General features: G+C 32.2%; 1 pseudogene; it reads right to left on the bottom strand.

The window, feature by feature from the left end:
- Positions 1 to 10,373: 10,373 nt before the first annotated feature.
- LOC107649750 (heat shock factor-binding protein 1-like) lies at positions 10,374 to 10,604 on the bottom strand (annotated as a pseudogene).
- Between the last annotated feature and the right edge of the window lie 3,819 nt (positions 10,605 to 14,423).

The following is a 14,423-nucleotide window of genomic DNA, read 5'->3' as shown; positions in this document are numbered from 1 at the left end:
CTACTGTATTTGGATTATTTCATTTGGTCTTCACAAAATCCTGGTAGGTTGTTACTCCAAATCTGCTATTTTTTTTTTCAGATAAGACCACTGAGGCTCAATGGGATGAACTGAAATGCTCATAGCCCTATAGCTAATAGTGTTGCTGACAGAATTTGAATACAAATCTCTCTTGGTTGCAAGTCCAAAACTCTTACCACTACATTTTAACTCTCTAATATGTTTATCAACTGTATGTTTTCATTTCCTATACTTAACATAATCCAATCATCATGAAAAGCAAAGGAGTTGTTTATGTGTTAAACTGTTAAACTACATGATGAGTTTTTAGATTTATAAATTTTATTTAATCTTATTTCAGTGAATGCAATATTATCCGTGCTATTCTTATTGTATGTATGCATTTGTATGTTTATGTGTGCATAGCTTCCAGACCTTCCCTTGCTCTAGAAAGCCACATAAACATATATATATATATATATATGCACACACACACACATATATATATATATATATATATACTCCTTTTGCCTCTTACTCTCGCCTTGTCTAACCTTTCTAAGCAGGCATACCACACCATAGACAAAAATATAAAGGATTTGGTTCTGATCTTTAGTTCTAGTCACGCATCAAAATTAAGCCTGAATGCTGAGAACAGGGAACTCTAAGAAATCTATTTACTTCATTATTCTTTCAAAATCAGTCTATTGCTAACAGGTCTCTGGGTGCACATACCAAACTCACCGTGCTGTAAAAGGAAAAAAAGAAATGACAGTCATTCAGAGCCAAGCTGAGAAACCAAATGTTAAGCAGGAACAATGGAGGAATTGTGCTCAGGGGTTAGCTGTGAGCACTGACTCCTTCTGCTAGTCAGAATATTAAATCCACTAATGAGTATCAAACGCCATTGTGAACTTTCCAGAAAATGGAAAAAGTTTACATTATTGTCCGCATCATATGGTGTCCAACTGTCTGCTCATTGTGTTTTGGAACTGGGCTGGGACGAGGAATTAGAGATGACTCGTTTATCATTTCCTTTCTCACAGGGAAGGGATATAATTTCTTATTTCAAGAGTTCTCTTCTTAGGGTTGGGGCACACGTCATTCTGAGTATAAAACGCTTTAAAATGTGTAAAAATAAACCCAGAAGAAAGTTGTTCTCTAGAAAGAAAGTTCTCTAGAGAGAAGATGTGAAAATATCTTACTAGATTTGGGGAAAAAAAACTTTTAAAAAGACATTTATTCCAACAATATAACAATATTCCAATGTAAACAAATTCCCTGCAAAGGTTTGGGGGTTTATTCTTCCATAAATCACCCAGTTCTCTGGGGGAGGACAGATTAAAAATTTACCTCGGTTTGTATATAGCATTAATTCCATCAAAACCATGTCCAGCTCTGGCACGGCTGTGAGTAGAGTCCTCCTTTACAACTTACATTGGCATAAGTCTAGAAGCTCACACTTCATTCATTGTTTTTTGAGGACATCAATGCCTGGGCTGGCAAGATTTGTGTTTCTCATTTTTCTAATCTTTCCAAACTCACATAAACACGTGATATTCATTATTCTTGTTTCTTAGAAAAGAAAAGAACGAGAAACAAGGCCAATTTCTCATGGCATCTCGCCTGGAGAGGGAAACATCTCCAAGTCCTCTTCTCTTTGCCTCTCACTAAATATTGTGAATGAAAGTTATTAACAGAGAATCCAAAAAGAACTGTGGCAGAAGAGTTATATAAAGGGAGGCTGAACTGAAATGATGTAGCCACTCAGATCTTTTCCCACCCAAACAACTTTAAAAGAAAGCCTTAAATCAAATGCTGGAGCAGCAGAACCAAAAATTGTGTTGGGGTGAGACTTTTTTTGACTTAAGAAAACTCAGAAGTTTGGCAGGAAAAGTCTATAACACCAGGATAGAGATCTATCCAGAGCCTATACATGGAGCAGTGGGAATAGTGGCAGCAGCAGTTTTGGGAGTTCTCACCCTGGAAATAGGAAGGTGTTTGGACAACATATCAGAACGAAATTACAGGAGACATTTTGCTGGCACAACGTACGGTTAATGCTGAATGAGCAACTCTATTGCTCTTACCTAGTCCTGGGGAACAGTCCCAGGGCAGAAAGGAGAGCTAATGGTTAGTCATAAAGGAGCAGAAGAGAGTTCCTGGGTAAAGACCAGAGTGTCCTCACTCTAGGAGAGTAGTAACCAGACCTCTTCCAGGATCACACTTGAGATTTTCAGAAATAGCTCCAAAACAATAACAAGAAGAACATGAAACTTTGTATAGTGCCTCACCACCCACAGGTGAGCAGAGCTCAATAGTAGCATAAAGAGAATTCCTAGAAGAGTTAAACAAAGAGATATGAATGGTAGAGAAAAATGGGTAAAGTAGAATAAACTATGAAAAGAGTTTGGAAAAAGAATCCCAAAAATGCTGAAGAAAATAGCATCCTATCAAATCGACTCAGTGGTAAAAGTGTCACAAAAATCCAGAAAAGAACTACTTTATAACACAAAAATGGCCAAGTGGAAAGGAGGGACAAAAATTTGCTATAAAAAAGAACTATTAGGCAAATGGAAAAAGAGGTATAAAATTTCACTGAAGTATTTAATTTCTTAAAATTTAAATTGGAAAATAGAAGCTAATGACTCCATTAGATATCAAGAAACAGTAAAACATCATCAAAAGAATAAAAACAAAGATGTTAAATATCTCATCAGAAAAACAACTTGGAAAATATATTGAGGAGATTTTTAAAACTATCTGAAATCCAAGATCAAACACAGTGGCTAAAGATCATATTTCAAGAAATTATCAAGGGAAATTGCCCTGATATCTTGACTCAAAAAATAGAAGTGGAAAAAAAAATCACTGCTCATCTCCTTTAAGGAAATCCTAAAATGAAAACTTCCAGGAATATTATTGCCAAATTCCAATGATTCCAGGTCAAAAGGAAACCACTTTAAGCACCCGGAAATAAGTAATTCAAATATCATGGAGCCACCATTTAGTGACTTCCACATTAAAGGAATGGAGGACCTGGAATATGTTGATCTAGAAACAAAGGATCTAGGATTAGGATCAAGAATAACCCACTTTTGGAAACTGATTATAATCTTTCAGGTGAAAAGTGGGTTTTTATTGAAATATAGGTATTTCAAATATTCTAATTAAAAGATCAGAGTTGAAGAGAAAAGTTGACATTCAACACAAGATGCAAGAGAAACATAAAAAGGTAAACATCAAAGAAAAATTATAATGACCTCAACAAATTAAAAGGTTTACAATTTTCTATATGAAGATGATATACGCAACTCCTTTAAACTTTATTAGGGCAGTTAAAAGGAGTTTACATAAACATGGGGCAGAAGTATGAGTCAATATTTTTGGAATTATCTCCAAAAAAAGGGGTGTGTGTGAAAAAAGGGATGCACGGGGGAAGAGAAAAAGAGAGGTTTAGAATGGGGGGAAATTTTCTTATTATAAAAGAGGAATGAAAGGAAGAGCTTCTAATGGAGAGGGAAAATTTGGGAAAAGATTGACAGGTAATATGTGAACCTCTCTCTTTTAAAAAATAATATTTTCCACATTCTCTTTCTTCTTCTGATCCTTCCTCACTCTTTATACTCTTCTATCACTGAGATAGTAAATAATATAATATAGATTTCACATGCACAGTTTTATTTCTCTTTTTGCTCTCCTTGGTTTAAGTATATAAAATGGTATTTATGTTATAAAAGGAATAAAGTAGGACCCCTTCTTTACCTGATTTCCCAAATAGTTTAATATTTCTTAAATGTTTGATAGAATTTACTTGTAAGTTCATCTGGTCTTTAGGAATTTTTCTTAGGGAGCTCATTGATGACTTATTCAATTTTTCTTTTTAAGTTATGCTTATTTAAGTATGCTAGTTCCTCTTTAGTTAATATGGGCAATTTATATTTTTGTAAATATTCATCCATGTAATTTGGATTGTCATATTTATTATCATAAAATTGGCAAAATTAGCTCTTAATAATTGATTTAATTTCACCTTATTGGTGGTACATTTATACTTTTCATTTTTGATACTGATAAATTGATTTTCTCCCTTTTAAAAATAAAAGAAACCAATGGTTTTATATTTTTTCATAATACCATGTTAACTCTATTAATTAATTCAATGATTTAAAATTTTCAATGTTACAAATGTCCTCTGATTTCCAAAATGTCCATTTTGATGTTTAAGTGAAGATTTCTAATTTATTCTTTTTCTATTTTTTTAAATACACACCCAATTTGTCATCTGCTTTTTCTATATTTTATTGATGTAAACATTTAGAGATACAAATTTTGTCCTAAGTACAACTTTTGTTGCATCCCACAGATTTTGGTATGCTGTATCATTGTTGACATTCTCTTTAATGATATTATTGATTTTTTATATGATTTGTTCTTTCATCTACTTATTCTTTACAATTAGATAATTTAGTTTCCAATTAAAAAATCTGTCTCCACAGGCCTTTACTGAATGCAAAATATTATTGCAAAATATTCTGAAAAGATTGAATTGAATATTTTTGCTTTTATGTAATTATTTTTAGGTTTATACTCTAATATATAGGCAATTTTTGTGAAGGGTCCATTTAGAGCTGAGAAAAAGGTACACTTGATTTTCATTTAATTTTCTCTAGATTTTTAACTTTTCTAAAATTCTATTCATCTCCTTTACTTCTTTCCTATTTATTTTATGGTTACATTCATCTAGTTCTGAGAGGTAAAAATTGACATCACTTATTATAACAGTTTTACTGTCTATGTCTTTTTATAACTCATTTAACTTTTTCTTTAAGAATTTGGAAGCTATGCCATTTGGTGGATATATGTTTTAAAGACTTAGCTTTTAGTTTCTACATTTTATAGGCCCTTAACTCCAATGGCCTAAGCAGAATTATCTGCTTATACTCTGTGTACAGTGACATGTATTGGATTAAGGCGAGGCAGTTGTTTAATTAATTTAGAAGAGGGACAATCTACAATAACAACAAAAATAACCCTCAAATAATTTTTTAGGTTAATATAAAAGTAGAACTCTTTGACCATTATTTTCTAAGTGACTATTAATAGTGATTAAACTTTCTTTTTTCTTCTTTTAAAAAAATTTAGAATATTTTTTCATAGTTACATGTTTCATGACACCCCCCCTGCCTTCTCCTTCCTGAATCAGACAAGCAGTTCCTCTAGATTATACATGTATCATTGTTCAATACCCACTTCCCTGTTATTTGCATTTGCAGTAGCATGATCCTTTAACATCAAAACTCTAATCATATCCCTATCTTACTATGTGATTGATAAAATATTTCCATTTCCAAAGTTCTTTCTCTGGATGTAGATAGCGCTCTTTCTCATAAGTTTCTCTGAATTGCCCTGAGTCATTGCATTGCTGCTGGTAGGAATGTACATTACATTTGATTGTGCCACAATGTATCAGTCTCTGTGTACAATGTTTTCCTGGTTCTGTTCATTTCTCTCTGCCTCAATTCCTGGAGGTCCTTCCAGTTCACATGGAATCCCCCCAGTTCATTATTCCTTTGAGTACAATGGAATTCCATCACCATCAGATACCACAATGTGTTCAGCTGTTCCTCAACTGAAGGGCATCCCCTCATTTTCCAATTTTTTGTCACTACAAAGAGCATGGCTATAAATATTTTTGTACAAGTTTTTTTTCCCCTTATCATCTCTTTGGGGTACAAACCCAGCAGTGGTATGGCTGGGTCAAAGGGTAGACATTCTTCTAAAGCCCTTTGCTCATACTTCCAAATTGCCTTCCAGAATGTGATTAAACTTTCTAAACAGCTTCAAGTTTTGCTTTGGATTTTATCACATTCTATTATGTATGAAATGAGACCAAGGAGACCCTAGAGATAGAAATAAGATACATGCAATTGAAGTAACTTAATGGGGGATTAGAAAAAGGTGGATTTCCCTGGGGCTCAGGGATTACCTAATGGGGTGATATCCACAAGTTATTGTTATAACAGTCCTACTATGAATCCAGGTAAAATATCAAAACTGATCAGGTTTGATTTTAAAAATAAAGATGATGGGGATTAATGAGATCTGAGAAGTCATTTGATTTATTCTTTCATTTATAGGGAAAAAAACAGTATCTCTATAATTCTAAAGGATTCATATTTTTTTTACCTCAAAACTTTTCAATATAAATTTGCCAATCTCTTTGTTATATATAAAATTTATTTATATAAGCACCATAGAGACTTTGATTAAAGTCAGTAACATGTTGATTGAGGTCTGCATTTGTCATTTGTATTTGATGCTTCCATACATAATCGCCTGAGACTGGAATTTCTTAAAACTGAGTAATATAAGTGAAAACTGATTTCTAATTTTCTGCTCCTTTATCATAACAATTCTCTATTTTACTAGTCAAAACCTTGACCTCTGAATGAGAAGACAAGTTGTTTCTCTTAGTAGTAATGGATGAATTCCTAAACTATTTCCCACTTTAGTTTACCAAGAACCAATCAACTGCAGCCTTTTCACTTAGTGAAACATTTAATAGAGACCTAGACGGACAGGCTAATATAATTGTACTGTCAAGTAGAAGAATGCTGGCAAACATTCTTCAAAGCTCACAAGTTATGCTTGAAAGCCTTCAGGGATGGTTGTATGACTTTTCATATAAAAATTGTCTATCATAATTCCAGGATTCATTATTAATTTGTGACATTGGAAAAATACTTACCTACTCTATCCCTTTAGTTCAATTAAATAACAATTATGATAACATATTTTGGGGGGTATTTTACAGGGATATTGTCAAATATATCTGAAGAAATTAAATAGGATTATCCCAATATATAAGGTTCCCAAATCCTTTCTCTGATTCTTAGTGCCTCTATGGTACTAATGAGTATTTTTCAAGGCTTTGTAAATGGAAGGCCCACTGTGGAAGCCATAGCAATGCTGGAAGCATTCAAGTATGTTCATGGCAACAAACCTATTTTCTTTAGAAGTACTTACCTACTCTATCCCTAGTTCTTCTTGACAGAGAGATGCTTAGCTAAATAGAGAGAGGAATACAATTTGTAAGTGGTCTCCTTGGTATGAATTATTTGGCCATGGAAAGTTATAAAACAAATAAAATTACAAAATAAGATTCTCCAAGTTAAACAAATCTTTGCTTTTCACTTAAAAGACAAAAATAGGCATAGAGAAGGATGGCAAAATATTTTGGGAAATAAGGTAAAAAATAATAAAAAAGAACTTGAGAAGCCAAAGTATTATTCACAGCATAGAAAACTCACACCTATATAATATAGTTTCTTTGAGAAAAAAATCAGAATGTGATAAACACCAAATAATCAAATTATGAAACTACTTTTATTTTTAAAAATTATTTAGTGTTCTTCATTCAGATATTTCTGCACAGTTAATGCACATGCACACATGAGAGTAAAAATAAATTTTATTTTAAAAATAGATGAATGGATAAAAATGAGAAAATATATTACTTGTAATAAAAATTCAATTCTTACCTATATAAACAAGTTATTTATAGCAAATGAAGAAATCAGTGGAGGAAAATTTACTGACACCAATTGCGAAACTCCCTACAGAGATGCAGTCAATATATGCTTGCCAGAATGAGGAGGAAAAAAAAAAAGATCTAGCTATTATTTGTGCCAGCAAACTCTTGACCACCTTTCTTAGTTGAAGGCTAAAGCAGGAAATGATAATAATTTAGCATAAAAACTCTAAATCATAAAAAAATGATCAACTTGATAGTTGGAAAAGATCTTAGAGTCTCTCTAATTTAACCTATAAAAGAAAGTAATCTCCACAATCTGACTTTCAGTCTGGAAACTTCTAATGAAGGGAAAGAAAAGTTTTGAATTGATTTATTTTTTGGTTAAATTTTGGGTTCTGAGTCATCTCTTTTCCTTTCTTCCTATATACAAGCAAACATAATATATGTGATATATGTAAAATATATATGATATACCATATTATGCTTCCATATATCAGTTGAAGGTGGATAGCATTTTATCATAAGTCCTTTGTAATTATTTAATCATATTACTCAGAATAGCTTAGTTATTTACAGATACTCTTTGGACAATATTACTGTTACTACACACAATATTCTCAAGGTTCTGATTGGTTCATTCTGCATTTTTTCAAACAAATATCTCCATGATTTTTTACACCAACCTACTTGTTATTTCTTACAGCACATGGTAGTATACCATTACAATCTTTATCAGCTTTATCAGCCATTCTCTAACTGATGGGTATCCTTTCATTTTTCAGTTCTTTGCACCACATAGAAAGTTGCTAAAAAGTATTTCCGAACATATAGAACATTTAGGACATATTTTTCTTTTTCCTTGAAAAAGAGACCTCTTATGGTATTATGTGATATTGTTAGGTAAAAGTATTCATATAAGTTTATTACTCTCTGGTAATAATTCCAAATTATTCTCCAAAGTTGTTGGAACAGTTCACAATTTTACCAACATCATATTATTGTTCTAATTTTTCCACATACTCTACAACAGTTGTTCCTTTTCCCTTCCATCATTTTAGTTAATCTAATAGATGTGAGATGGTATCTCAGTTGTTTTAATTTGCAATTCTCTAATCAATAATAACTTAAAACATTTTATAAACTATATCTATATCTTTGATTTTTTCTTTCAAAAACTGTAATGTTCATCTCTTTTGGCCATGTATTAATTGGCAACTGATTCTTAAAAATTTTGATTCAGTTCTCTTTGTATTTGAGATGTGAGATCTTTATCAGAGAGACTGGTTATATTTCCCCCCCAATTTTCTGCATTCTTTTTAATCTTGGCTACCTTGGCTTTATTTGTATTAAAACTTTTTAATTGAATGTCATACAAATTATCCATTGTATATAATACAATGCTCTTTAACTTTTATTTATTCACAAGTTCTTCTTATCCATAAATCTGATAGGAAACATTCTACATGTTTATATAAATTTACTTATGATATCTCTATTTCTGTATATATCATGTATCAATTTTTTGATCTGCAACAATTATTTCATAGCTTTATTATATATATATATATTTATAGCAATACTATCTGGTGGAACAGAAAATTTCTCCTACAATCACAAAATATTCACTTAAAAGTTCATTTCCAGGAAAAATGGCTCCCTCTACTTCTAGATCATCCTTCAGCTTATCTTGACTTTGTTTTTGTTTTGCTTTTTTAACTCAAGAGCAATTTGATGAATCAGTTATCTGGGCGTCCAATCTCCATCCCTCACTTCTTGATAAAAAGAATGGGATGTCATGATGAAAATGTTTGGTATTTTTCATTTCACCTATAATCTATTATAAAAGTGTTATTCTGCAAGCATTTAATTAAGACAAAATGTAAACAATAAAACACAATTTTTCTTAAAACATCCAAGCTTACAATAAGGGCATTCATCAGTCAGTATGCAAGGATTCACAATGGCCACTTGCTTTTTCTTCTTCAATTGACAAATGCTTTTTTAAAGTCAGTAGCACAAGTAAATAGCAAGTGGGTTTTAAAACCCCCTCATGTTCTTACAGTAAGCATTTTTATATAACTAAAGCCTGAATTGTTACACCACATAAAATTCCAATCAGTGAATTCAATGCATCTTTATAGGTTATTTTCTGTCCTTGTTATTTGAGAGGAACTGAGATACTATTGTCACCATCCAAATCCTCTAGTGTATTAAAAATGGCAGTAGTTACAATCATTCAATTTCAGCTCCTTTCTGGGGCTTTTTACAGTAGATTCTTAAGTATAGTTCTCAATCTTGGAAACATTGCAATGACACAATTACAAAATTCTCAATATTTCTTGTCTGCTTTAAAAATATGGTCAACATGCCATTTATTTGTTATTAGTACAACAGTAATTTTGTGCTAAGAATTATGAACCGTTGACTCTAGGTACTTCAGTCCACAAAGAGAATCTAATAACAGTTGAAAAAATTAATACATTTCTTTAAAAAAAACTTGTACCAATTTGTGATTAAACTGAAATGACTAAAACAGGAATGACAAATGACTTGACAAAAAATGCACTAAATTTTTTGAAAATTTTAGCCAAGTGTACTCAGAAATTTCAGTTTACTAACATTTACACATTTTATGTCATATAGATGAAGCTACCACATACAATAAATCAAAAAATAAATCACCTTGAAGCCTAACTAAACTGCATATTCTAGGAATACAAGCTCTACAATTTAAAAAAAAGTTGCACACTGTAGTTAGTTGAGAAAATCTGTTCCTTCACCTCTTGGCTTGTGAAAAATGTTTTCAAGAGTTCACTCTAAATGATCAACAAAATCTTTAACTATTACATGTAGTTGGTATTTTGTTTCCCCCTTCTATTTCTTCTACCCCTGCTTGTGTCATAATGTCAGTGATGTTTTTCTCCAGATCATCAATGCGACTGCTGATATCATCAATTCAGCCAATTATCTGGTTTGACATGGTCTCAAATTTGTCCTGTATCTTCTGGAGAAGTGTATGAACCACAGCAGTCAGGTCCTGTACAGTTTTGGGGTCTGTCTCTGCCATTGCTCCAGATGCAGACTTCTGTCAGTTTCCCAACTCGTCTCTAGGACCAATGTGCCTCATGTATCAATTTTAACATTATCTTGAAAAATGACAAAATATATTGGTCTTTACCTAATTTCTGGCTCACTGGTTCTAGTTTCCCCAGTAATTTTTGCAGAATAATCAATTTTAATCCCAAAAGCTTAGATTTATGCAATTATGAAACATGACTCTGCTATGATCATTTACTATTGTGCATTGTATACCTATTCTTTTCCATTGATCCATCATGAAGAAATCAACTTTTTAAAAATTTAAAAGAAGTCTTGTAGATAATTATAACCATTATGGATTGAATACCACAGTGCTGTCATGGAAAGAGCTCTGAATTGGGTATTACATGACCTGAGTTCAAATCCTTGTCTTATAACTATCTGTGTGATTTTGGAAAAGTCCCGTCACCTCTCTGGGTCTCAGGTTCTTCATTGAAAAATAAAGGGATTGGAAAGGAATTCTTAAGATTCCTTCCAGCTCAATCCTGCCTCAGAGAGTTTTTGGCTTTGTGATCATGGTCAAGTCATGAAATCTCTCAGCTCCATTTTCTTCACCTATGAAATGGGATCATGGCAACAATTTCCTCTAAAGATTGTGACACAGATTGAACGAGATGTCTAAAACTCTTTGTAAACATTAAGATAGTACATAATCCTACCCAAACTAATTTACTTATTTAGTGCCATACTCATTAAACTACCAATACATTTTTTTCCTGAATTAGAGAAAAAAAACTATTAAAAGTTCATTTGGAAGAACGAAAAATCAAGAATATCAAGGGAAATATTGAAAAAAATATGTGAAGGAAGGTGGCCTAGCAGTACCAGACCTCAAACTATACTATAAAGCAGTGGTCATCAAAACAATATATTCCTGGCTAAGAGAGAGAAGGGTGGATCAGTGTAATAGACTTGGGGTAAGTGACCTCAGTAAGACAGTCAATGACAAACCCAAAGACTCCAGCTTTGGGGACAAAAATCTACTATTTGACAAATTGCTGGAGAAATTGGAAAACAGTATGGGAGAGACTAGGTTTAGATCAATATCTCACACTCTACACCAAGATAAACTCAGAATAGGTGAACAACGTGAATATAAAGAATGAAACTATAAACAAATTAGGTGAACACAAAAGAGTATACTTTTCAGATCTTTGGGAAAGGAAAGATTTTAAGACCAAGCAAAGGTTAGAAAAAATTACAAAATATAAAATAAATCATTTTGATTATATGTAATTAAAAAGTCTTTGTACAAACAAAACCAATACAAATGAATTTAGAAGGAAAGCAACAAATTGGGAAAATATTCATAACAAAAAACTCTGACAAAGGTCTAATTACTCAAATTTATGAAGAGCTAAATCAATTGTACAAAAAAATCCAGCCGTTCCCCAATTGATAAATGGGCAAAGAACATAAATAGGCAATTTTCAGATGAAGAAATCAAAACTATTAATAAACACATGAAAAGGTGTTCTAAATCTCTTGTAATCAGAGAGATGCAAATCAAAACAACTCTGAGGTACCACCTCACACCTAGCAGATTGGCTAACATGACAGCAAAGGAAAGTAATGAATACTGGAGGGGATGTGGCAAAGTGGGGACATTAATGCATTGCTGGTGGAGTTGTAAATTGATCCAACCATTCTGGAAGGCAATTTGGAACTGTGATCAAAGGGCTTTAAAAGAATGCCTACTCTCTGACCCAGCCATATCACTACTGGGTTTGTACCCCAAAGATATCATAAGGAAATACATGTATAAGAATATTCATAGCTGCGCTCTTTGTGGTGGCAAAAAAATTGGAAAATGAGGGGATGCCCTTCAATTGGGGAATGGCTGAACAAATTGTGGTATATGTTGGTGATGGAATACTATTGTGCTCAAAGGAATAATAAAGTGGAGGAGTTCCATGACGACTGGAACAACCTCCAGGAAGTGATGCAGAGAGAAAGGTACAGAATCAGAACATTGTACACAGAGACTGATACACTGTGGTACAATTGAATGTAGTGAACTTCTCTACTAGCAGCAATGCAATGATCCAGGACATTTCTGAAGGACTTATGAGAAAGAGCACTATCCACATTCAGAGGAAAAACTCTGGGTACAGTAGAAACACAGTAGAAAAAACAACTGCTTGATCACATGTGTCAATGGGGATATTATTGGGGTTATAAACCCTAAATGATCACCCTAATGCAAATATCAAAAATATAGAAATAGGTCTTGACAAAAGACACATGTAAAACCCAGTGGAATTGTGTGTTAGATATGGGAGGGGGTTGGGAGAGTGGAGGGAAACAACATAATTTTTTGTAATCCTGGAAAAATACTCTAAATTAATCAATTAAATAAAATTGAATAAAAAATATAGTACATAAATATTGTTATTGACAAAATGGACAATATAAAGATGTATATTGAATCTAGATCGTATGCATATTGATGATTAGAATTTGTAATTAACTTGAAGCAAAATAGAACTGAAAGAACTTTGAGAAGTCTATCTAATCCTCTAGCTTCAGCCTGAAGTATTACAAAAGTGCCTAAAATATAAATGGAAAAGAAAATAAAAGATTTCAGGAAAAGAAACTTTACATTATCTATTAAAAATACAACGTAGTTAAAATTTCCTAGTATTATTGTTTTTGTTATGTGCCACAACTGTCCAAAAATAGTAGGTGATGTTAATTACCTGATTCCCCTAATATCCTGGGGACAAATGTTGTGAGTCTTATTAGAATATGTTTTGTTTGGGGAGGAAATTTGCACCATCTGTTTTTCTTTATTACCTTTTTTCTTAAAATTTAAATCCTCTGCAGTGACATTAGTCTTCCTCCTGCTCTGTGTAAAGGAATTTATTTTGAAAAGCTGTGCAAGAATTGCTTTTCATTAGTCACCAGTTAAAAAAATCAACTCATACCTCCTACTGCCAGATGTCAACCTTACAGTGTTATTATGGGGAAGTAGTATTCATGTGCTAACAATGCTATTTTTCATTTTATTATTCAGTTACTATGCAATTGGGAGATGAATTAGCAATTACCTAATTTAGGCTTAAAATACTATTAACTCAAAAAGTTAACTTGCTTGAACTTTGACAGAGTGAGAGGAAAGACAGAAGAGTTACTTTTGAGTGAGGGTTGTAATGGTCCAAATTAACATCTTATAAAATTGTATTAAAACCAAAATTCATAAATATGAAGAACTGTACATTTTATGATGATTATATTTATATATCTGAGATAGTTCCTGAATTGATATTAAATTATCTTTTTACACAAATACAACCTCCCTCTATATATGCCTTTTCATTGGTGGAATGGATTTCATCTCATTTATTTTGCTTATTATTATGCATTAATAATCACTTATGAGTTACTTGGTTATCACATAGTAAAACAGTTCATACTCAAATCTGGGAGAAAAATTTGCCCATTTTCCAAAGCTTTTTTTCAAATATCTGTATCTACATATCTATGCCTACATAGTTGGAAATGGGTGTATATATGTATGTATGTATATATTTATATGTATATATATATAAATCAACATTCTTATCTTCTCTAGTATGTGTGATATCAATGTCTAATTTTATGGTAGACATTTTGGGGATGTTTACATATACTTCTACATGGGTTGAGTGCTTTTGGAAATTTAACTAATCTACATATGCAAAATGTGAGGCTATCTCTGACCCCAGGGAATATTTAACTTATTAATTCAACCTTAAAATGGTGGAGATGATAAACATTTTCCAGAATGTAATGTTAAGACTATTTA

Source organism: Monodelphis domestica, chromosome 8 (assembly GCF_027887165.1).
Source record: "Monodelphis domestica isolate mMonDom1 chromosome 8, mMonDom1.pri, whole genome shotgun sequence".
Taxonomy (NCBI): Eukaryota; Metazoa; Chordata; class Mammalia; order Didelphimorphia; family Didelphidae; genus Monodelphis; species Monodelphis domestica.
This window is presented reverse-complemented; position numbering and strand designations above follow the sequence as displayed.